The sequence below is a fragment of the Lepidothrix coronata genome, unplaced genomic scaffold (genome assembly GCF_001604755.1).
Source record: "Lepidothrix coronata isolate B3197 unplaced genomic scaffold, Lepidothrix_coronata-1.0 Scaffold228, whole genome shotgun sequence".
In the NCBI taxonomy this organism is placed as follows: Eukaryota; Metazoa; Chordata; class Aves; order Passeriformes; family Pipridae; genus Lepidothrix; species Lepidothrix coronata.
Window position 1 is genome coordinate 829,911 of NW_016690408.1, and position 24,582 is coordinate 854,492.

Below are 24,582 nucleotides of genomic sequence, written 5' to 3' on the forward strand. Positions count from 1 at the left end.
TAATGTCTCCATCATAGCTGAAAAGCCATTTTTAAGGTGGTGTGGGACACATTTTGCATGAAAAGATATTTTTGGATTTTATTCATGCAGCGGTCAGGATTTCTAAAATATCCTATTATCTAAAGCCTAACAAGGTGACTAATATTCATGGAGCAGAAATTAATTTCTACGGAAAAAAAAAAAGAAAGCTTATTTGAAGCAAAAAAAAAATCGATATACTATAGACTCTGCTTCTTATCACTGTTTGGTTTTCTTGTCCAGACAATTCCAGTGAACATATCACAAACCCCTTTATACAATTGTTCATATCCTTAAACTAGGCTATGTTTGCCAGCCAAGCTGATGGTTGAAGTCAAGAAGTGAATTCAAATGCAAGCTGGTGGGTTTTAATCATTTATTGGGAGACATAATCCTAGTAGTTAATACATACATATTTAAAAACCAGGTAAAGCCTGAGGAAAACCTGCAGCTGTACCAACCTGAAGAGAGTGGATCATTTTCTTTTCCCTTTTGTCCAACTCCAGTTCTCTCTCTGTGAGAACAGATTTGGTTGTTTCACCTCGGACTGTTGCGTTTTATATTTGTGGCTCATCATTTTACACGTTATTGTGAAGGATCTCTAACTCTTCAGCCAGTATTTTTCACCTGCCCCGCTTTTAATTTGTTGAGAGATATTACAGAACTTTAAAAAAATGTATCTCTGCAGGAACACAACTCCACACCAATCTGACAGAAACAAAAGACTGTAAATTCAACATATCCAGGATATGATGAGAATCAGGCCATTAAATCCAAGGAGTGTCAAAAAATCAATCAAAACTGCCCCAAGTGCTGAGTTAGCCAGATCACAGAACACCAAGGGACAGGGAGAGGAGTGAGCAAGTGTCCCCTCATTGATTATACACCCTGAATTAATTCATTCATCTCATTAGTGAACACACTTTTATCTTCCTTTTTTTTTTCATCAGTCCTAGAAGTTATTTTTGCTGATTTCCCTGTAGTGCTGCTGCTCATGGTAACAGTATGAAATGCCCTGTGATGAGATGTTTTAACACCACCTAACTGCTTTCTCTGGGACTCAGGGTAAGACTAAATATCGTTATGTTTGTAGGGTATTTTTTCTTGATTAAAGTGTCAGTGAAAATGAAAAAAAAAAAAGGAAGTTACATATTCAGAAGCATCAATATTTCAGTAATCGGCCAAAATAACTTGCTTTTGGTCATCTAGGTCTTTTGAAAATCTTCCCTGAAGTCCTTGATCAAGTGAAATGAGCCCTACAAGGGAAAAAAAACACCAAAAAACAAAAGATATTTTTCATCCAGTGTCTTCATTTACACTGTAAAGAGGGTGTGAACTCCCTCCTTTTCAGGTCTCTTTTCCTGAAAGACATAGAATCACAGAATCATAAAATATCCTGAAAGGGACCCACAAGAACCATCAAAGTCCAACTCCTGACAGAAATTTTGCTATAAGTGCTGGCATCACCTGAATGCAAATTAATTGAATTATTTCTTTTCACTACTGTGCTTTTCAGCGTTTAATCCCCTATAATCAATAGGGTGCTGCACAGGAAACACTTGTTGAAGGATTTCAGCAACTGCTAAAGATCCTAAGACTAATTTAAAACAATTACAGGTATTTTAAACAATTACAGGTATTTAAAACAGTTATAGGTAGTAAACCCTCTTCTAAGGACAAACTGAAATGAAGGGTGGACAGCACTACCTGCTTTCATTCCAGCTTGAAAAGAGGTTGAAAATAAGAACTTGTGGTCTATTAATTAAATCATGCACAAGCCATAGGAAATATAGTCATAATAGAATCAGAAGCATAGAATTTATAATCGTAATAGAATCAGAATCATAGGATTTATAGCCATAATAGAATCAGAATCACAGAATTTCAGACTGGTTTGGGTCAGAAGGGACCTTAAAAGCTCGTCTTGTTCCAACCCCCCTTCTACTATTCCAGGTTTCTCAAGCAGCAATTGCTGAAGATGGAAAGGATGTTGCTTCACCTGTGAATTGCCACGGTGGGCACAAAAATTTACCCACAGAGCTTCATACTTCTGACAAGGTGTCTGAGCAATTCAAGAGTGAATTCTGTGTTTGAAACACCACAGCCCATCTCGTGGGATGGTTGGTAGAAGAAAGAGGATGTTTAAAGCCATCACCTGGGTGAGCTCCTGAGCTGTTTGCTCCTGGCTGTGTATTTGCAAGCCTTGGCAGAGTCTTTTACCACTCTGTGGGATCTTTCTTGCAGACCAGGAGTACAAATTCATGTCAAAATCTAGCAGACAAAAGCAGGTGCTGTGGCTTTTTTTTGCCCGTAGAGGACAAGGAAGCAGAATGCTGTGGACAGACAGAGAGGAGAACAATAAAGCTGAGCTCTGCTCTCCTGAAAATGTGCAAGAGGAGTTTTACCCTTCAGGGATAACTCACAGCTTGTTGCTGTGAAGGCAGCACTGAGCAGCCCAAGGTAACTTGGTTGTGCTGTGGGAACCCCCCGCCAGGCTGGGCAAGGTTTGCTGAGGTGGCACCTTGAGAGCATCACCCAGCTCTGACAAAAGTATCTTAAAGTTCAAGCAGCTACATCCAATAAAGCTGTTCCTGAGAGTAATAGTGGTGAAAAGTAGAAGTGGATTAAGATAATTGAGGGGTTTTTTTCCCTTCAACCAGTTTAGCAGCTGAATTATTTATAGATGTGCCAATTAAGCTATTCAAATGTCTGATATGTGTAACTTTCATCAGAAAATCTGTGTGTTTGCCCTAAGATATAAGCAGAAAAAAATGTTATCAGTCTTGAAAAGAACAGGGCGAAAAAAAACCCTGAGAGTATTTTGAATAGCAGGGAATTAGATATTTTGAGTGGAATTGAACACCCTGCAAGCTCTCAGGCATTACCAGCACAAAGGTTTTTAGCACAGGTGTTCATGTAATTGTGATACATGATGAGAATTAACAGTGAACAATGGGCATAAAACATTTCTGCTTTTATATTCCAACGCTTTATTTTCAATGGAAGAGGTTATGGGATGATGTGTCGTAACACAGCCATGTAAGACTTGCTGATGGCTTTTCAAACATTCCTTCATTTCTTCAGTTGCTGGATTAGTGGATTTTGCAAGAGGCAATTTAGAACACAAAACCAAAAACGCTCCACGGATTTTTACACACTGAGTTCGAGCCAAAAATATTCCTCAGGCTATTGCAGCGTTGGCAGCGCTCCCCAAATGTGACTTGCAAACATGCAGCTGAAAACAATACAGATGCAAATGAGTGAAAATCTTGTAATTCTAATTCCATAATACTTTTATCACTCAATTCAGATGCTTGGAGTTCATTAAAAAACACAAAAGAAGAGCAATTCTTTTTCGACTCTCTGTTATTCCTGAAAGTCTCTCAGGCATTTGGGCACATCCACTTGGATCTGCTTTATGAAGCTACCACAGAAAATGTTACCTTGCTAAAAAGCTGGGAACTGCACTGTCTGCTGGTTAAAACCTATTCCAGGTGGTTGATAAGCAATGTAGGGAATGTTTTCCAATACTGTGGCACAGCTGAGGGGGGTGGGAATGGCAGAGCTCGGTGTCAGAGGCCCTGCCCTACAGCAAACACCAGAGGGTTTCCACAGCTCAGTCAGTGGAACCTTTGCCAAACAAGGCATCTTAGTCCTGTCTTTGCAGCCACTGTATCAATACAGTCAGAATCATAAAGCTGGGAATCCTTTCATCAGCCTCTCAACTGCCCAAAGCAGAACAGCCGAGGTGCTGGAGGCTTTTCATCACCACAGCACAGCTCTGCTCTGCCCTCTGGAAGGGGCACACTCTGAATTTTCACAGCCCTTCTTTAGCTGGCACAAGCTGTGGGTTGTACAAACCCCGGTGGCCTCAAGGGGCTTCATTCACTCGACAAGAATTAGAGCAGTTTGTTTTCACAGAGAATATTTGTGCGGTGGAAAAGATCCCTCAGCCTTTCTGCAGTCGAGTTCTTGCTTTTTCCAGCTGATGGTGAAATGTTCCTGGGAAAGACAGTTAATGAGCTTTACCTGTGTGCTCTGAGAGAAGAAATTCTGATCATAAACAAGAATTCTGTTGGTTTAATAGAAATGCCTGGAGCTGGCAGTGGTGACTGGGATGGGGAGAACTCCACGGGCTGTGCTGGATCACACTGTGTTTCTCACCAGGAACCCTTTTCCAGGTAAAAGTTCAATTCCCCAGCAAAAAGGGGTTGCTTTGCCCTGCAAGAAGAAGGCTGGGTGACCACAGGACGAGGGGATTCAGCAAACCTGAGGAGCACTTTTCAGTTCACAGACTCTGCCTCAGCACTTTCATCTCTCCTTCTGGGCAGAGATTTTCAGACCAGGCTTTCGAATTGATCCTTTCAGGGATAACAAAAACTGCATCCTGGATTCCCTTGGTGCTGCCCTGTTTCTGCTTATGATACTCAGGCTTGTTGGTGAGTGACACTGCAAAAAATGCATTTAAATGATCTCCCTGAGATGAATTCATACAATCACAGATTGGGTTGGGTTGGAAGGGACCTCAAAGATCATCTCGTTCCACTAGAGCAGGTTGTTCATTCCTCTCAGTAAATATCAGCATGAATATTTTCATGAATTTTCCATAAATCTTCTCCCAAACAAATATTTTCATTCTCAGGTGGTTTTGAAAACTCATGGAAGACTGTCAGATATACTATCATTAAAATTATTTTCCTTCAAATAAGTGTTCCTGAGTGTATTTTGTAGTGTTGGCCCAGCTGGGCTGTCAAATACGTTCCTTGATTTTTCTTGTAATTCTCAATTCAAAAGGTAATTTTTTCAAAGACATTACTGTGATGAGTACAGGAAACATTACTCACAGGAAGATAAACCAGGGGTGCAAAGATAGACAATTTATTTACACAAACTGTAACTAAAATGAAGGTTTTGGAAATACACCTATGGAAAAGATCAGCATGTTAAGTCAAAGTTCAACCTCTTAAGACTGATCTCCCAAAGAAACACAGTATCTTAAATCAAATATATTGTTTAATTGCCAGCTACAGGAGAGGAAAGACAGATAAGTTCTGTATTGGCCTCTAGAATCAAGCTCCAGACAAGGACAGTGTATTGAGCACTCATTATTTCCTCTGTTGCTGCAGCAACAGGGAAGTAACCGGGGGTGAAATTGGCTTCATTTCAGATAAGGAATAACAATTTGCAGCTCTTCAGTGTTCACTGGTGAATTTACAGAATGGGCAGAAGAGAGAGAACTGCTTTATCTCCTGCAAAAAAAAAAAAGACCCAGATTTATTGTGTTCAACAGTCAGGTGGATTAATAAGAACATAAACTACTTAGAGCTGTAACACTCACCAGCCTCAAACCCTCCCAGTTGTTACTGTTTCCTAAATACTCAACAAAATATAAAGCAGAATTAGCTGCACCTTTGCTTGGAAAGAGAGATTTGATGTTAATGGTCTTGTTCTATCAATTATTACACATAGACTTCAGAGTGCAGACCCTTCAGATGTTCTTTCTGGGTTCCTGCAGTCCTGCCCCTAATTTCTATCTGAAATTCATTCTTGCCCACATTGTCTTGTCCATATCTTGTTGTGTCAACCTGATTTTTCTTTGTTTCTTATTCTGTTGATGTGTCTGAGGGGAGAGAATTTGTGTCCCGGTCATTACTTTTATTTCCTTTGATTTTCTTTGAAAGGAAAGGTACTGTTGTCTTCTCCTCACTTGGGCAGCAAAAGTGCCTGTTTATTAAACATTCTAATACACTAATTTAATATGATTTTACAGCTATTGAGTGGAAGGCACTGCTGTGAGTTGTCCAGTTCTGTCACAATGATTAGAAGTAAGGAATTAGGATGGAATCCCTGTTCCAAAGTTCTGTCCCAAGCCTCTGAAAACAAAGAGTCCTGGATTAAATAGATTATGATCAATAAACAGGATATTTTATGCACAATGAAATAATGTCAAGACCTTTTCTTTTTAAGACCTTTTTCACTTTGGTTACGGATTGAGGCTGATTTTCATCCTTTGTGTTCACCACGTCCTTTTGTTTCCAACAGGGCATCAATAGGAAGTTATCCAAATATTGGCCCTCTGAAAAATCAGGAGCAGAGGACTTCAAACATCAGAAATTCTTTCTTCTGAACAGGATTTTACCTGAGTCTAAACTTGCACTAAATCATTCAGGATGCAGGGTCTGATACATGAACTGAGTACACAATTATTTGCTGTATTATCTGCACTACATTGGAGAGGAAAAAGTGAATGAAGGAGAAAAGAGCTTTTTCTGCTTTTAGAGTAAGTTTTTTATATCAACATTCTAGTTTTCAAGTGCACACAGGATGGGGTTGTGGGCTGTGAGATTGTAAAGTTCTAGGGAACACTGTGGTATATTGACTTAATCTTTCATACTATTGAAAAACTAAATAAATGATCAGGGAAATAAATGAAGAGAGGGGAGATTTTCAAACACAGCAGTAAATGCCATGAGAACTGTATTCTCTCCATGATTGCATTATATAAGATGCTAAGGAACTCAGATGTTTTGGATGGAGTGAGTAATTGTGTCTTCCTGTTCTTTAAGTGCTGAGCTGAATGTTCTGAGGTTTAACTGTCTCACAGAGAAATCAGCTCTTCCCATTAAGGATGTCTGAAGGACATTTCAAAATCTTATTGCCTCAGTGGGTACCTGCATGTAATGTTCTTGCCTTAAGATGGATAACACTTGGGATTCAACTGGGGCCTTCCAGCTTTTTGCAGGAAAAAAAATAATCATCGAATGCTGCCTTAGTTATGTTGGAATCTTCAGTGATTATTTCTATTGTAATGTAGTAATTGTGTTTCCTCAGCACACGGAGGGATTAACATCCTGTTAACAGGATTAATATTCCTGTTCCTTTTGTAGACTTCCCCCTACATTTAATACCTTTTGAATGCTTTTGAAAGACAACATTTCACGAGGTCGTAGTTAATCAGTGCCCAGGCTTGAGAAAAGTAGAATAAAAGTGCATTTCTTTTTCTGCTGCCCTTCCATCTAAATGTCCTCAGTGTTCAGAATCCCAAACACAGGATTTGTGCTGTATGTACTGCCCAGACATCAATACAGATTTAAAATGAAGAGGCTATTTGGTGGTTGTTTGTTTTTTTTCCTTCACACCTATAGATACACATGGGCAGGGACACCTTCCACTAGCCCAGGTTGCTCCAAGCTGGCCTTGGACATTTCCAGGGATCCAGGGGCAGCCACAGCTTCTCTGGGCAACCTATGCCAGGGCCTCCCCCCCCTCCCAGGGAAGGATTTCTCCCCAGGATCCAGGCTGCTCTTCCTGGAAGCAGTGCCCATGATTTCCCTCCAGTGTGTGTGTACCTTCGTTTCTTCTCACTGTTTTCTCAGGGCTGTGCCTCTCTATATTTTGTTTCTGGTTTCTACTTCTTCCCTCAACCTCTCAGTTTCTCAGGTCCCTGACGAGACAACCTCACTGGAACAAACACTCTCAGACACCCTCACCAAGTGTTTCTCATCAACAACTCCCTTTTTTTTTTGTCAGTCAGGTTTGTATCCTCGTGTGTTCCTGTTTGTGGCTTCCTGATTTTCTCATTTCCCTTGAAAAAGGCCCTTGACCAGATACCCTTAAAGGAGCAACACTCTCCTTCCACACCCTCACACAACCGGTTCAGTTGGGCTTCATTTCATGTTGTTATGGAAACAACATAAGGATAAAGCCTCCAGCATGAAACAGAACTTAGATGCCAGTGCAGGGGGGGAGGAAAATTATGTATTCATCACTATGTGTTTCTAGAATTCCATATGGAACGTTCCCAACCCTGTCAAGATATCTGGTAACGAGGATTTGCTTCCAACTTCCATCTCAGCTGAAGTTCAGAACGTATTTAGCAATAAATGGTCATTTTCAAAGCACTTTGCCTGTGATCTCTTTGATTTCCCTGTTAATCAGTAAATGTTCTTGAGCTTCCAGTGGCTTTGTGCTCCTGGGATAAGACCAGATATGTAAAATAGGACAAGCTTTGCACTCAGAAGTTTTGCTCATCCTTTGGAGCTACAGCATCAGTAGAACCTCGTGGAACTTGGGGCTTAGAGAAGCTTTTGGCACGACTTGAAGTGAACAGCCTTTAGTGAGAACAACTCTCCACAATTTAGGTTGGACTGTAGGAAATAAGACACTGCTGAGCCTGTTTAGCAGAGATAAGAACTCTCATGCCCAAGTTTCTACAAATAGTAGGATGTTCTTGTCTTGGTTTTCAGGTTTCTCCATTATGTCTACTTTGCAGGTTCAAATTCAATTTAAAACCCATTTTTAGTTTAAAATTCAAAAACTGTATTTCATTTAGCATGATCTCAGAAAAAAAAAAAAAAAAGCCTGATTTCAAAAACTGTGTTTTATTAGGCCTCAAGTTGTTTCAGGGAGGTTCAAGTTGGGCATTAGGAAAAATTTCTTCGCTGAAACAGAGGTCAGTGTATTCAGTATATTTTGTTTAATGAAATTCATGATGATGCATGAAAGAAAAATAAAAGGTCTTTTCAGCATAAAGCAACAAGAACTGACCACAAGAACTTCCTTTGTTCTGGTATCTCAGGCATTTTAGGATCTCAGAAGTAATTAATTGTTGTTGGCTGATTTAATCAAATGCACTGCTCTTAAGGAATCTCAAGGGCTACTTGAATAATTTCAGCACACGAAGAGCCAAGCTAAAGCAATCTCCACTCTGCTACTGAATAAAAGACTTGCCCAAAAAGAACAGGACTGGTTTTTAAACTGGTGCTGCTGAATGGGTGCAAATATCAGTGGTATAACACTGCCTAGAGACCAAACAGCTCAACAAAACAGAAGAAAACCAACCAAAACCCCCCCAAACTTATTCATGTGAACACTGAGACTTAAATTATTTTCTTCTTCATAATGTAATAGAGTTTTACATATGTATATCTCTCTCTCTTTCTCTGTATATATATATATATATATATATATATATATATACATATATATGTGCTGTCTTGCATTCCTTTGAAAGTTATGTTACCCTTTGGTGGGCATTATTTTATCAAATAAAGTAAATAGATGATTTGATAAAACATTCCATCTCCTGTGATTTTTATCCCAACAAAACACCACCTTCTCATTCAGGACTAAAAGTGCTTGAAAGGACTAAGTAGTTTTTGAAAGGACTAAATGTTCACAGAGCTTCTCCCTCCATGAACATACTTGTTTAATTGAATCAGTGAGATATTAGAGCTAGTCATCTACATAAAAATTAACAGAAACTTTTGGGACTTCCCATAAATAGACAGAGCCAATGGAAAACAGAAATTCTCCCATTTGTGGACTGAAAATTTTTTTCACCACTCCAAAGTCGAAATCTGCTGGAGGTTTTGCCTTCTGGCTCCTCAGCCAGAGGAATTTGTTATTAAAAGAAGACTTGCCTTTGATTCCATGTGCTTGAGCCAGGCCTTGCTTTATGTGTGACGTGGATGGAGGGTTTCTGGTATTACACCTGATGGATTTCCTACAAATAAATTCTCCAGGATTAGACTGGCTTTATTGCAGATCTATTTTCTGAGGCAAGAGGCAATCCAGAGATATGTCATTTATGCTATTACAGGCTTGCATTTCTGCCCAAACCAACGGGGTTATTTTCTCCAGATGATTTGTTTTGACAGCAGAAAAATACACTTGAGAAGAGGGAGATTGGCAATGCTATTGGTGGAAAGGGCTGTCAGCAGAGTGCCTGATTTACTGATCTATTTCTGGGTGTGCTCAATGTTTGTTTTAATTTTTTTTTTCAGAAGAATTTCCATTTATTGTCAATAAGGGATTTATCATTGTTATGGTCATATCAGAATTCAATAAGTCTCTCTATCACTGTTAATCCCATTGATTAACTAGCACAACTTTGTTATGGTAGAGGAAAGAAATATAGGTTTTATTTTTTAAAAATTCAATCCATAGTTTTCTTCTTTTAAGCCTAAATAATCATATAGATGGTAAATTAGCATGAACCAGTCATAGACTGCCATGGGATAGAGTAATTCTACCCCATTAATGGCAACAATTTCTGGTAAATCTTTATGAATGTTGGTTCACAAGCTCATTTTGTTTCCATGGACATTGTTAAATACAATAAATAAAGGACTGAATGACTTGAATGGAGGGGAATCACATTTTGGAAGCAACCTCATGGGGTTTTTTGATCATCATTTTGGTTTGCATTAATTTTATTTTTTTTTTTTAAATACAAAATCCTCTCACACCTCAAAAGTTCCAACTAGGGCTCCCCGAAGGAAATGCTACAAAATGGTATTTCAGAAATAAAATGTGATCCCTGTGTCTAAACAGCTGGGAAACTCGAGTTTGTGTTAGTCCTGGGGAATTTCAAGCTCTGCAGCAGGGACTAGAAGTATCCACCAAAAAGACTAGTTTTGGTACACTATTCCTTGTTCTGGGATATTCCAATATCAGGCAGTTCCAAAGTTTTGGGATCTGCTCTTCCTGGAGTCCAAAACCATCAGCAAGGCTGTGGTTGCAGTACCTGGACTCTGGGTTTGTTTTATGATTATCTGTTCCAACCCAACAGCAAAAACGACCTGAGGGGCCATTTCAGCTACTCTGGATCATGTTTGGTGATGTATCCAGGCTCTGCAGAATTTCTGGGAAATTGTGCTGTATTTTTGCAGCTCTCTGAGGTTTCCAGATTTGGCAACTGAAGCCTCTGGGCTTTTTTTTTTTTTTTTTTTTTGCATAGAAGGAAAAAGGTACCTCTTTGATATCTGGTCCACACAAAAATCAATAGAGAAATATCACATTTCATATGACTCCAAGTTTTGCTTCCTATTTGCAAAAAGACCATCTGGCTGAGGAGAAAGGAAGGAATGCAAAGGGATTGAGCAACCTGGTCTGATGGAAGCTGTTGGACTAGAGGCTCTTCACTTCCTTTCCACCCAAACCATTCTGGGATTCTACGATTCCATGAAATGCAGACATTTCTGTCTCTGCCCTGGTCATTTCACTCTTGCATTTTTATCCCAGACAAGGCAGCCCAGTCCTGCAGCAGAGTTTAATATTTTTAAAGCCTTTGCTTCTTTCCTCCTCGGTGGCCTAAAGCCACAGCAACCCTGTCAGTGTGAGACAGGGAACAGCTCAGCAGTGACAACTTCCCTCCTGTCACTCCCATTTGCAGCCGTGGCTTGATGGTCGTATTTTATCATGATGTTCTTTTTCTTTTCTTCCTCTTGGCAACATCCAGTGCCAGCTTGAACTGAATTACTGGATTAATAAATTATATTAATAAGCCATGATAAAGTAAAGCAGTCAATCACTTTTCAGGCTGGAGGGAGCTTAAAACCAGGAGACTGCTTGCAGTTCTCAGATCATGCACTTCTCACTGAGAGATCTCCCCCCTCTCCTGTTTTGGAGCCGAGCACAGGTGCACATCCAGAGTAGGAAAATTCATAACGTACTTAACAAATTCCTTAAGTGGTTGCCACTGCTTTCAGCAAGTTCAGTGGAGCTTAAAAGTCAATTTATAGGTAGTTGCTACAAAATGCTAATGTACAGTTCTACTGCTCAGATCTGAAATTATTCCATTAATTGGTGGAATAATGAATCACAGAATGCCTTGAGCTGGAAGGGACCCACCAGGATCATCCAGTCCAACCCTCAGCCCTGCACAGACCCATCCCCAAGAGTCACCCCCTGTGCCCCAGAGGATCAGCCAAACCCTCCTGGAGCTCTGGCAGCCTTGGGGCTGTGCCCACTGCCCTGGGGAGCCTGGGCAGTGCCCAACCAGCCTCTGGGGGAAGAACCTTTCCCTGAGATCCAACCTGACCCTGCCCTGGCACAGCTTCAGGCCATTCCCAGGGTCCTGTCCCTGGTCCCCACAGAGCAGAGCTCAGTCCTGTCCCTCCCCTGCCTCTCATGACAAAGAGGATGATCATCCCATCAAAGACAAATAATTTGTTCTCTAGAAGACAAAACTTGTTTATAGAACTTCAGAAAACCTTTCATGGCTCTGTCCCACTGCATAACACGAGGCATATCAGGACCCAGCCATCTGATTTCAGCTCTGCCTGCTTCTTAATTTCCTTCTGGAAAACCAAGGCAAATCCACATGGTTGAAAAGTCTGTCAATATGTTGATGTAGTGACACATAAACCAGTAACATCTTCATAACTCACCCTGCTTTTCAAAATGATGAACCTCAGGAACTTCCAAATAACCCAGGAAAAAAAAAAAAAGAGAAAGAAAAGAAAAGAAAAAAACCTATTTTGCCTCAAAATGTTTGTGCCCTGAGGTAAATTGGAAGACCTTGCTCTTCCCTTTGATATATAGTTTGTGGTGGTGACCTCAATAGTTCTCAATAACTGCGTGTCCCACAATTGCTGGGAATAACCTGGGTTTCTCAATCTTGTTGTTGTCTGGGAATAAACTGAAAGGTTTTGTGGAAAATGTGAGACCAGGAGCACACTGACTGCAAAGTAATCCTGTAGTTTGTGCTACCATTTAACTAAAAATAGGATTAAGGACACATAAAAGCTGCCTCTTACTGCTGCACTTGGCAAATTCTAATAGGCTGGGCAGAAACAGAGACAGCAACCAGAAGTTGTACATCTGTATTTGAATAATGATTTCCATCTGACAAGATTGTCACACCCATCTGATAAGGTTTCTCGCAGGTGAAAGTAATTTCTTAATGCTGAGTGATTCCTGACACCTTTTCCTTACATATTCATGGGAGATTTTTAATGTAAATACTGATTTCACAGTGCTACACAACATTTGTGGTTTACAGAGCTCAAAAACGGTGCCTTATCTGCACTGACTGTGTTTTAAACTCACTTTACATTCAGTGGTGATGCAGTGTGAGACATCTCTGATTTGCCATCAGCTTGGGGAGAAATGTTCTCCTCCTGCACTTATTCCCCAGGGAATTCTGTTGCCCTGGGTTGTAACAGAGGGTTTGTAGTGAGATGCAAATGACTGTGAATTGTTAACAGGCAGTGTAATGGCCCCGTGTACCTTGTAACGCTGACAAACCATAACACAGGCCATCATTTGCATCCTTTAATGTTTAGATTCCCAATTTATTGCCTTCCTCGGGTGAAATGTGCATGGGAGAAACGTGCCCCTGGTAATTAATGACACGCTGCTTAATGAAATAATGAAATAAAGTTCTGGTGCACTTCGACAACTGCGGGAGTGCTTGGCATTCACAGATTAGGTTTGGCAAGAGGAAGGGAATTCCCCATGAATTCCTGGTGAAGCTGGAGCTGTGTCCTGCTGGAAGCAGCTCAGTGGGCTGTGGAATGTGCTGTCCTGGCCTCCTGTGCCTTTCCAGAGGTGACACGTGATTGATTCCTTCTGTAATTGGGCATTGGGGCTGAGTTTGCCTGAAGTTCAGTCCTTATGTAAAATACCCAAGTGGAAGATTTAAATAGAGTTCTAGAAGCAGGGCTGAAGCAGAGTTTGTGCTGGAGTGGCTAAAATAAGTCTCAGTTATAAGGAGCTGAGGCTGCTGGCTCAGATCCAGCCCTGCTCCTGCCCACAGAACAGCTTTGAAGAACCATCTTCCTTGTCTGGCACATGAAATGATTATTTCTGCACTGAATACGTTGGCAGAGGGTGGGGAGGCTGACTGGTAATCAGGTTCAGGGCTCAGGGAGGCTCCTCTAAGGCTTATTGCAAGGAAAGAAAATCAGATATATCATGGAATTATAGAATCCCAGAATGGTTTGGGTGGGAAGGGACCTTAAAGCCCACCCAGTCACACCTTCCACTAGCCCAGGTTGCTCCAAGCCCCATCCAGGGATCCAGGGGCAGCCACAGCTTCTCTGGGCAACCTGTGCCAGGGCCTTCCCACCCTCACAGAGAAAAATTCCCTCCCAGTATCCCATCTAACCCTGCCCTCTGGCAGTGGGAAGCCATTCCCTGTGTCCTGTCCCTCCATGCCTTGTCCCCAGTCCCTCTCCAGCTCTCCTGGAGCCCCTTCAGGCCCTGTCAGGGGCTCTCAGCTCTCCCTGGAGCCTTCTCTTCTCCAGGGGAACCCCCCCAGCTCTCCCAGCCTGGCTCCAGAGCAGAGGGGCTCCAGCCCCTGGAGCATCTCCGTGGACTCCTCTGGACTTGTTCCAGCAGGTCAACATCTTGTGTTTGGGGCCCCAGACCTGGACACAGTATTCCAGGTAGAGTCTCACAAGAGCAGAGGAGAGGGGAAGAATCACCTCGAAGTGGTTCCTACAGGATTAAGAACCTGTGCTCTGAGACAGATTCATAATCCATGTTATGCAGCTGTGCCACAGTTCTGCAGAGCTGGGTTGATTTCATAGCTCTAACACTTACAGGATTATTACAGATTTTTATTTCCTAGTGTGAAGAATCATAATGGAAATAATTCATAAATCTTCGGGGGGATCTTCAGATAAAAGCACCAAAGCCAGAAATATTCCACAAGCTCAGCATCTCCAATCAGTTAAAGGGATGCAATCCTTTCATGGAACTGGTTCCTTTGCAGTCAGTGGCCAAATCCTCACTGATTCCAGGGGGGGCTGTGATCTCCTGCATGATCAGATCAGCTCATGTTGAGGTTGTAGAGCTCTTTGGAGATTTGCCTAATTAAATGCAGGGGTTGCTGCTGAGGGTTACTGCGAGAAGGCTTCAGCCCTCCCTAGGTGCCTAAATGAGAATCTGATTCCTTTGGAAAACCTGGCTTCATCTGGGGAGGGCTCATCCCTTGGAAATCTGGGCTCCTCTGAAATACTGCCTTTGTACAAACATCATATGGCCAAGGTTTGGCTGTTCATACCAACAAAGCATCACTGCACTGGTGTTTTTAAAAGAAGTAGGAGGAAGTGTAGAGTGTATAAATAAATTGATGGCTCTTTTTGCAGATCTTCACAACAGTCCTGGGGGGCGTCAGGCCAGGGGAGGGAGGGGATTGTCCCCTCTGTCTGAGCTGGGGTGGCCTCACCTCCCATCCTGGGGGCAGTTTGGGGCACCACAAGGTCAGAAAGATCTAGAGCTGTTGGAATGTGGATGGGGATGGTGAAGGATCTGGAGGAGAAGCCACAGAAGGAGCTGCTGAGGAGCAAAATGGGAGCTGGGGTTTTTGGCCCTCGCTTTGGGAAACTGGTAAAACTGAATCAGAACTTTGAAACAGAACAGCAGCATCAGGGACTAAAGTGAGAATACCTACAGTTCTATATCCTCCCGTGAGATAAACTTCATTTAGGGAGACTTTTCCTTGGCCTCCTGTACCTGATTTTGTGTCACAATTCCAGTCATTAACTGCTTTTTTTTCCATCATATAATTTGCCCCTTTTTGTGAGGTGCCAGTTTTCTGGGAAACAAGCAATAGACAATTTTTTTATGAAGCCCAGAAGGTATTCTGACAGCAGAACCTGGTGCTGCTCTGTGCAGCTCCTCTTTAGGATTTTCACTGATGATTTTTTTTTTCCCCACAAGGACTCGATTTGATTTTTCAGTTGCTTGGACACGTTCAGTCCAGTTGTAACAAGCCTTGCAACGAGATCCCTCGTGGTTTGTCAAGATTTGGATTTACTTGGGCTCTCAATGTGTTGCCAAAGTTTCCCAGACCTCCTCAGGAGGCTGATTACTGCCAGGGAGGAAAACTACAGGAAGCCTGGTTGGAGCTGGGTAGCTGAAATCTTTGTCACAGTTTCATTTTTTTGGAAAGCTGCTCTACCTTTCCTTATATTAACATATGAAATATTCTGGCTGACAAGGTGAGGCCTCTCAAACAGAATAAATTTCCCTAAGACAACAGTATTGCCAATGTATGGCCTCCTGTGTGAATATAAGTGCAAAAGAGAACAAAATTAATACCTGTGAAACCAAGAGAGGTTAAAATCATTGAATCACAGAATAATTAAGGTTGGGAAAGACCTCTGAGATCATCAAGTCCAACATTTGACTGACCCACTAAACTGGATTATCAAGTCACATGGCTACCCATTTGAGAAGAAATATTAAAGGAAATATTTAATATTTTAAAAAGTGAATCCTTTCCCTGAATTCTGCCTTTGGAAGCTGCAGCAGGAAGTTGGAATCAACACATCAGTTCACCAGAGTGCTGCCAGTTTACAGTGTATGACTTGGAGCAGAATTGGGATCTTTGAGGCCACATCTGCATGGAAAAAATATGTTACATGGGGGAAAGTATTTTTTTTTTTTTTGCTTACCGAACATCCCTGAAAGAAAGTTGGGCCAGCAAAAAAAACCAAAACCACCAAACAAACAAACAAACAAAAAAAAAACAAACCAAAAAAACAAACCAAACCAAAAACAAAAAAACAAACCAACAAACAAAAACAAAAACAAAAAAAACAAAAAACAACAACAACAAAACAAAAACAAAACAAAACAAAAACAAACAAACAAACAAACAAACAGGAAAAGAAGGACAGAAATTCTTCAGAGTACAAAGGGAAAGTCAAGGCAGATCCTGACTCATGGTTTCCACTCCAAAGACTCTTGATCTTTAAGGTCCCTTCCAAACCAAACCACTGTAGGATTCTGTGATATTTTGCCCTAATGGAATTACTGTTGGAGGAAAGGAGTAATTCCACACACCAGCAAGAAACAAGAGTTGTTCACAGAATCGTGAAGGCAACTCCTGTGTCCTTTATCAGAAAGTGAAGTTTAAAATGGGATGGGTTTGGGTTTATTTCTGGTCCTTGACCAGCTCATTAGGGTGGATGCAAATCACCTCTGCTGTCTGCTGGAGAGGGGTGAAAATTGGTACCTGCAGGCCTTGGGGATGGATTTTATTAGATTTGGAGTAAGATTGAACTTGGGTGTCCCTTTGACTGGATTGGAAATATCACCAGGAGGAATAACTGCACGTTATAAAGAGCCTGAGCACTCCTCCCACACTTAGCACCTCAGTGGTGAAGAGGTGAGTAAAAATATGTTGTTGACTCTGTCCTTTGTGGATGTAGGGAAGGAGTTAATTCTAGAGAACAGTTCAGAAGTGATAAATAGTGTTTGCATGAGTTTGCCATCAAATGCACCTCTGCTTTCTCTTCAGGAGAGACTGGGGAATCCAGGGGGTGTCTGAGTTCTGGGTTGGGGTGGGCATTGGCACAGCAGCCAGAGGCAACCTGCATTTGTTCAGTCTCTGCATCCTGAGGAGTTATTATGGCTCTCACACTTATTGTTTGCTTCTAGTGGCTCTGGAAAATCTGCTTCCAGCCTCCTCAACAGGGCTCATCCAAAGAAAAATGGTCCAGGAAAGAAGGAACCTGAGACTTTCCCCCAACACACTGTTTGTCCCTGCCTGGCTCTGGACACTGCTCAACCTGGAGGCTACCCTAGGCAGCATTTGGAGGGAATTTGGGAAATTCTGGTACCCTGAGCATCAAGGGACAGGCACTGAGGTGCTGCAATGCCTGTTTGCACAATAAGCACTCAAGCTTTTAATTTCTGCCAATTTATACTAAATATATGGTGAGAAGAGGACCGAGAAAGGTGATTCAACATTGGGAAGAATTCAGTGAGACAAAGAGCAGCACAACTCTCACAAGAAATAGATACAACACAAAAAAAAAAAAAAGATCAGAAATATTTTCATTACTATGGTGTGACAATCGTGAGGAAAGAAAATATCTTGACAGCCCAAAATACACAGAAAGAAAAGCTGTGCAGAGATGCACACAGGGCAAATTCATGGAGGAAGGTGGCAGAAGCAGTTATTCCAAATGTGCTGAGAAGTCTTTCTGGCTCAATTGAATTTGGAGCATAACCCAGGTACAAAACAGAGTTAGCCAGAGTGCTCCAGATGGATGTTATCCCGAGCCAAGAGCTAACTACATCAATGCTTTTCATTGACTTTGGTGCTGCAGAATGAAATGGCAGCAAAATGTCCAACATATGATTCCTTTTATTACTCCTGATGCCATAAGTGACACTTTCCCTGGACTACCACCACACAGCAATTACTATTCACCACCAGCAGCGCTGTTTCCACCTGTCAAATCATGAGTCTCCTTGATTAATTTGATTTTTAGCAATAAAGTAATCTCTGCTACCTGATTTAATCCATCCTCTCTTCCGCAGCTATCGTCACACTTGGAAAAAAAAATTGAGCCAACCTGGAAATAGTTGAAGTTTTTAATCACAGTGAAAATTTAAATACTAATTTCTAGAACAAGAACCACCTACAGTATGTATTCTAGTAATATAAATTCCTCAACATGTCAGGAAAAAAAATTAGCAGGGGAGAAATCCAAAATGAATAACAGCCTGAGGTGCAAACGTTGAAGAAGTTTGGGCTGTATCAATGCATGTGGCTGGAAAGACTCCTGGGTTTCTCACCACTGTCTCAAATTTCTCTAAAAAATCACAATGGTATTTCCCTTACACTGCTCCCGGGAGGCCAGAGCTAGCAGGTAATTATTTTTGATAACTTTTTCTTTCCCACCCTAGAGCACTTCCGTATGTACACTGAATATATTTAACACTTCCTCATTCAGCAGCCATTTATCTCGCCTATAATTAGAAATAAGGGAAAAAATACCCAGCAGGTTTTTTCTAAGAACTTTTCCAAACTCCCACGAGCTGCTGTGTGATTCTCAAGCCCTGCTGGAAAAAAAAAATAAATAAGTAAAGCTAGAACATATTCTGGGCTAGTAAAATCAAATCCTGGCTGACAACTCTTGTGTCTGGTGGAGCAGATACAAGTTTGGAATTACTGACATATTAAGTTTTCGTCCACCTTGGAAAAAAAGGAAAAATGCTGACAAACCCCTTTCAGAGGTGTTGCCATTGGATGCTGGTGTAATTAAGCCCCAGAACAAGGTACAGCATGTTAGTGATGGAGCCTGTCAGTGATCCTGCAGTGATTTATGACCTGTGACTAACTAAGAGCACCAACAGGTGAAGTCTCACGGTGTTAAGAGACTTTCCACTCAAATTTAAAGGGGAATTTTATTATCAGGTTTCACAGGTGATGCCTTCACACAGATACACCTACAAGCACAATGTATGTGTTGATAACACCGAAGCTGGGGTTTGGATCCCCACATGGGCCGTCCACTGGGTCCCTCCCAGCTCAGGGTGTTCTGGGAGTCGGAGATTTTTGGGTTTCAGTGTTGGGAACAAAGCCAGAAGCAGTGAAATCCAACTGCAAAGTGTGCCCTGGGCTCCAAGCAGCTCTCAGCCAGCTCTGCTTGGCTTGCAGGCAGAAAACATGATTTATGACATGACAGGAAAAGACAGGAGTAATAATGAATAACTGAAACCAAGGGGGCTCTTAAGGAAGACAACAGTATTGTTTAAATACCTTATTATATTACATTGTCTGCAAGAAAACATACTGGAAAATAATGTAAAAATAACTGCAGGCAACCCTTACCATACTCCTTGTTCCTCCTCTTCCTTCCTACTACAGTTTCTCTTCTCCCAGTAAATTCTGAAATTCTGCTGATCCACACTGGGAAATTGTGCCTCTTTTTGTGGTAATTTCTGCACATATATATATATATGTATGTAGTTGCTCCTGGTTTTCAGAAAATCTGCAGTGACCTGAATAACTATTTAAATGAAGGGGAGAAAGAAAAGATATTAAAATTTATTTTATTGAAAAAAAATAAATAAATAAAATCTAGCTACACATTGCTCGTTCCAGTGTGAAAATCAGCCCGTGGAAGCAGCTGCCTCATGAGCTGACACTTCAAAAAGCAGATGACAGCCAGCTAGAGAGGGAAAGACAGGTCAGACAGATGTGACAGATGTGACACTTTTGGAGGAAGACTTCTTAATAACGTTCCTAAAACGTGTTCTATCACTCAAGGAGCAAATAGGGATGAAGGCCCCAGGCACAGCTTCCACTTTGATGGGATCTGTACAATGAAAAGAGGCATTTTGGTACTAATAAAGTCTTTTTTTTTAATAGAAAAATGAAATGACTCCTCTTCTATGCTCATTGCAAATTGCAAAATAGCCAATCTTGGTGCCTTTTGGCTCAGCCACGGAATAAAATTCATTTTAGGACAGAACACTGCAGTTCCAGGGATATCTTGGTATGGATCCAGACAAAGCAGCTCAGACTTTACTCCAGATTTCCACTTCAGCTGCTCTTGTTTGGCCCAGGTTTAAACAGTGACCTGAGCCCCACTTGGGCTCTTTAACAGAACAGACCGGCTGTGATTCTGGGGACAGAATTCTGTCCTGTGTCACTTCTGATAAAACCAGTGGCCAACCTCAGGTCAGATGAACTCTTAATATCACAGGAAGCCACAGGGAGTTAACAATTCTGGGATTTGATGGTTTTAGCATCAAAATGTTTTTGTGTGTCAAGAACCAATGGATGCACAACAGTTTAATCGCTCTGAGGAATATTTTCCAATCCATTCCAAGACAGGCACTGCCATTTAGAGCCTTCCCTCTCTTCCTTTTTGCCTATAAATCTGCAGGTTCTTATATTACATTAATTCCAACAGACTTTTGATCAAATGAGCATTCTGTTCATTCATTCTTTAAGGACCAGTAGAGCACGTGGGGGTGGAAATAATCTCTTATTTACTCAGTTTTAAATTACTTTTCTTCTTTTGCCTCTTATTGTCACCACCCAAAATTGTGTAAGCAGTGAAAATATTCCCTTCAGCACTGTAACCTGCAAATAGAAATTTCAGAGTAGTTACTCTGCAATTATACTCTTTGACCAGAAAGCAATTCTATTACTGGGAATAAATAAAGTAGAATTGAAATCTTGGTCCTGTAACCTCGATTCTAACAGTTATTTCAAAAATTAAAATACCAAATCCAAATGAAAGGCATATGTCAAAGAAATATAATTCCAGTTCTGGGAATTTAAGTTAATTTAAAAAAAAAAAAAAAGAACCAAACAAAAAAACAATCCTTCCACAAAGTAACTGCACTGTATCCTATATAAAATTACCATGTAATTGAAATTAATGTATTAAATTTGGTCTGGTGACACACTTCATGGGGGCAGTGAAAAATCTCATTCTTACCAGGTCACGCAGGGCAGCCTCCTCATGGCACTTTGCAAGGGAAAGTATTTTAATCTTGAGTTAAATCATTAGTCCTGGTTGTTCCCCGACAGGCCTGGAAGAGCAGAACACTGGATGAACATGGCAGTGAGCATTTCACACCCTGTTGCTTTTACATTTGTCCCCTCAAGTAATAAATTATTTCTCTGTTCAAATGACTTGCACCAACCCGGGCTTTGCAGCTCCTCTTTGTTCAGACTTCTGTGAATAACTTGTTCCTTTTCTTATTAGAGCTGCTGAAATATTCATCATTTTAGCAAAGGGGGGGTTCTCCTTTGCCTTTGGTCAGGAATTCTGATTGCATCTCTGCAGCAGAGCACAAGGTACACATTCCAGACATTAACCTGGGAAAAAACTTGGAAGGCCCAGGACTAGAGAGGGGAAAAGGGGGTTTATTTTTTTCCCATTGTTTACCTGTTGACATTGTCAGCATTCCCTGACCAGTGATTTTCACTCCGGAGATCAAAGCACTTTAATTTTGCACCAGGATTTGATTGATCAAGTTGAAAGATGTGGAGGTGAAAAAACTTCTGAGGTAACAGATTGCAGAACCCCAGAATTGTTAAGGTTGGAAAAGGCCTTTAGGATCATCAGTTCCAATCAATCAGCCCAGCACCACCATGTTCACCCCCAAACCGTGTCCTCAAGTGTCACATCCACATGTTTTTTGAGCACTTCCAGGGATGGGGACTCCAGCACTGCCCTGGGCAGCCCCTTCCAATGCTTTCCAAGCCTTTCAGTGAATTTTTTTTCCCCTAATATGTAATCTAGACCTTCTCTGGAGATTTCTCTGGGGAATTTCCTTTGCTTATCTTGAAAAGGAGGAAAGAAAATGAGATTTTTGGGAAGCACTTTAGGTAGTAAATCCCAAGTGTTTAAGAAACACGTCCCCTGAGTGGAGCTGGGAAACACTCCCTGCCTGACAGGCACATTCTCTGGGGCAGGAATTACATTCCTTCACTGGGAAAGAGGTGTTTCCAGGAGGTTCTGGGTGCTCAGGGATTCCAGAACAGGGATCTGAAGATCTGATGAGGTGATGTTCCTCATGAATTCATCCTCTTCTGGATTTTAATTGGGTTTTGATTCAGCTCACGTGGTGGCTCCTGTAAGAGAATTAGACTCCTACAGTGCTACTCTCTTGAGGTGGCACAGATTTATGAAAAAAAGTAAGAACTGTGCTGTGCAGTTGTTCCATATCAATGTCTATAAATAAGCACAAGCATAGACTTGAATATGAAAGTATCTTGAAAAAAAACAGCAGTAGTCTTTCTAATTGTACATCACATGTGAAGTTATTTTGCTGAATTCATGATTAACATTAATATCTTTTATCAGTGTAACTAAAATAAAAACGGATGCAAAAGGCTAGTTTCTACCACCTTGGAATTACAAAGTCACAGGAAGGTTAAGGTTGGAAAAGACCTCCAAGTGCAACCATCAGCTCAGCACTGAACCATGTTCCCAAGAGCCACAGACACAAGGTTTTTAAACTTTTCCAGGGATGGGGACTCCAACACTGCCCTGGGTGTGAACACCACCTTGGAAGTGTTCAAAAATATTCCTAAAAAGCATAAAAACTATCAGCACAGGAGATGCTGTGTCTGTTCCGTGCTGTTGCTGTTACAGCTTTTAAATTACACCTTGACTGCCAACACTTGGCAGCCAAAATCCCTTCCTCCCAGCAAAGGGATGCTACTCCATCATTATGCCATGAAAAGACAATGCTTGCACAGAAATTCAGCAAAGAAATGGAGCTGGGGGAAGAACAGGAAGGCTATTCCCAGATCCACCATTGATGGTGTGTCCTGTACAAAATCCTTATCTCTTTTTCGCCTCAGAGCTGGAACTGTGTCCTCGTTTCATCCTCTCCTCTGGTGGTAACACCTTGGTAGTGCTCCCTGATGCAAATTAAAAGAACAATTAGAACTGTCTAACGCTGGTTTAAGAGCTGCTGGACCAGGATGTTCTGCCTGAGTGGGGGAAAACAGCTCCAGCATTCCCTGTTTGTGGGATGGGAAGGGGGGTCCTGCTGCTTTTGGGGTTGAAGGAAGCTGAGCCCCCCTGACTCACCCAGCCCAAAGTCCATCCCCCCTGGATGAACAGTGTTCCCTGAGCTCCTGCCAGAGGAACCCAAGGTGACAGTGCTGTCCCTGCTCCAAAGCTGCCTGACTGACCTCGGGCTCTGGGGGCTGGAACAGCACAGCCCTGCTTTGGGAAGGGAACTTCTGACACCCCTTTGGGAGCGTGGGAAGATTCCTCCTGCAGTGGGGACACCCCTCAGGGTCACTCCTGGAGGCTGAGAGAGAGAGATTTGCCCACAGTTGTTGGTTTGGTTGAGTAACATCAGTCTCTACTTAATAATTATTCTGCTTGCTTTAATATCCTTGCTGCAATAACCAGTGCACTGTGCTGGTAGTTAGAGCTACCTGTGATGTATAGTAAATAATTCTGATTAAGATCTTTTGGTCTAATCACTATCATCATCACCATGAATTTGAATAAATCGTTTATTTTATTTATATCAATGTGTTTAATTTGCCATCCTTAATCCTGCGGGGCAAAGTTGTGTAAAGTCTCAATTACACCTGCACAAATCCTTTAGACAGAAACCACTGACCAGGCCTGGGACTGGGACTGGATCCAGCTGCATCCAGACTGTTCTCTGAGGAGGAGTTTGGAAAGCCAGGGGGTCCTTTCTGGATCTATCAGACTTGTAATTCTCATTTACCGATGAATTCCTAGATCAAGTCTGTGGCAGTCAATAGGTGTTCAATTTAGTTCCCAACCTAAGTTGCAGAGAGAAAACTCTCTGCAGGTGAAGAGTGAAGCCATGATGCATCGTGATGTTATGCAAAATCCATTGCTCAGGGAGAGATTTACCTGTTTTCCATTCCCTTAATTGAAATGGTTCGACATAAAATAATTTTAACATGAGCCCCAAGGGCAAGAGAGCTGAGTGATGACAGCCTGGGTGGGTTGCTGAGGGGTGGGAGTGAATAATGCAGTTTACATGCAGCCACTGGGCAGAATTTGTCACGGAGGCTTCGCAAACACAGCCACATTTCACTTCACACGAGCGTTTCTTGAGGAGAGGGAACACTTCCAAGCCCTTTTCCTCAGTGGTGAGATGTCAGTGTGCCTTTTCCCAGAGCAGCAAGGTGCTATCCCCAACACAAAACTGCAATTCCTCCGTTTTGCTGCAGCCGCAGCTGGACAAGTTCGACGCAGGTAAAAAAAGCTTTAATGGTTAACAAATGCATCTGAAATGCAAATACAGTTGTGGTGCTTTGAGACTCCCAAAAATCCAATTCCCAAGCCCAAGCCCCCCTCCCACAACTCACCCCAGCGTGAGAGGGGTTTTCCAGGCACAACACAAGGCTCAATATGGGGGGAAGGGAATTATATTACAATTATTACCCAAATAAATATTATAATACATTATAGACACAACCCTAACTGTCTCTCCTATGGTAAAGCAGTATTTACATTGGATCAAATCCCTTTTCCCTCCAATAAAAATCCAAAAGGGAAGAAGGAAAGA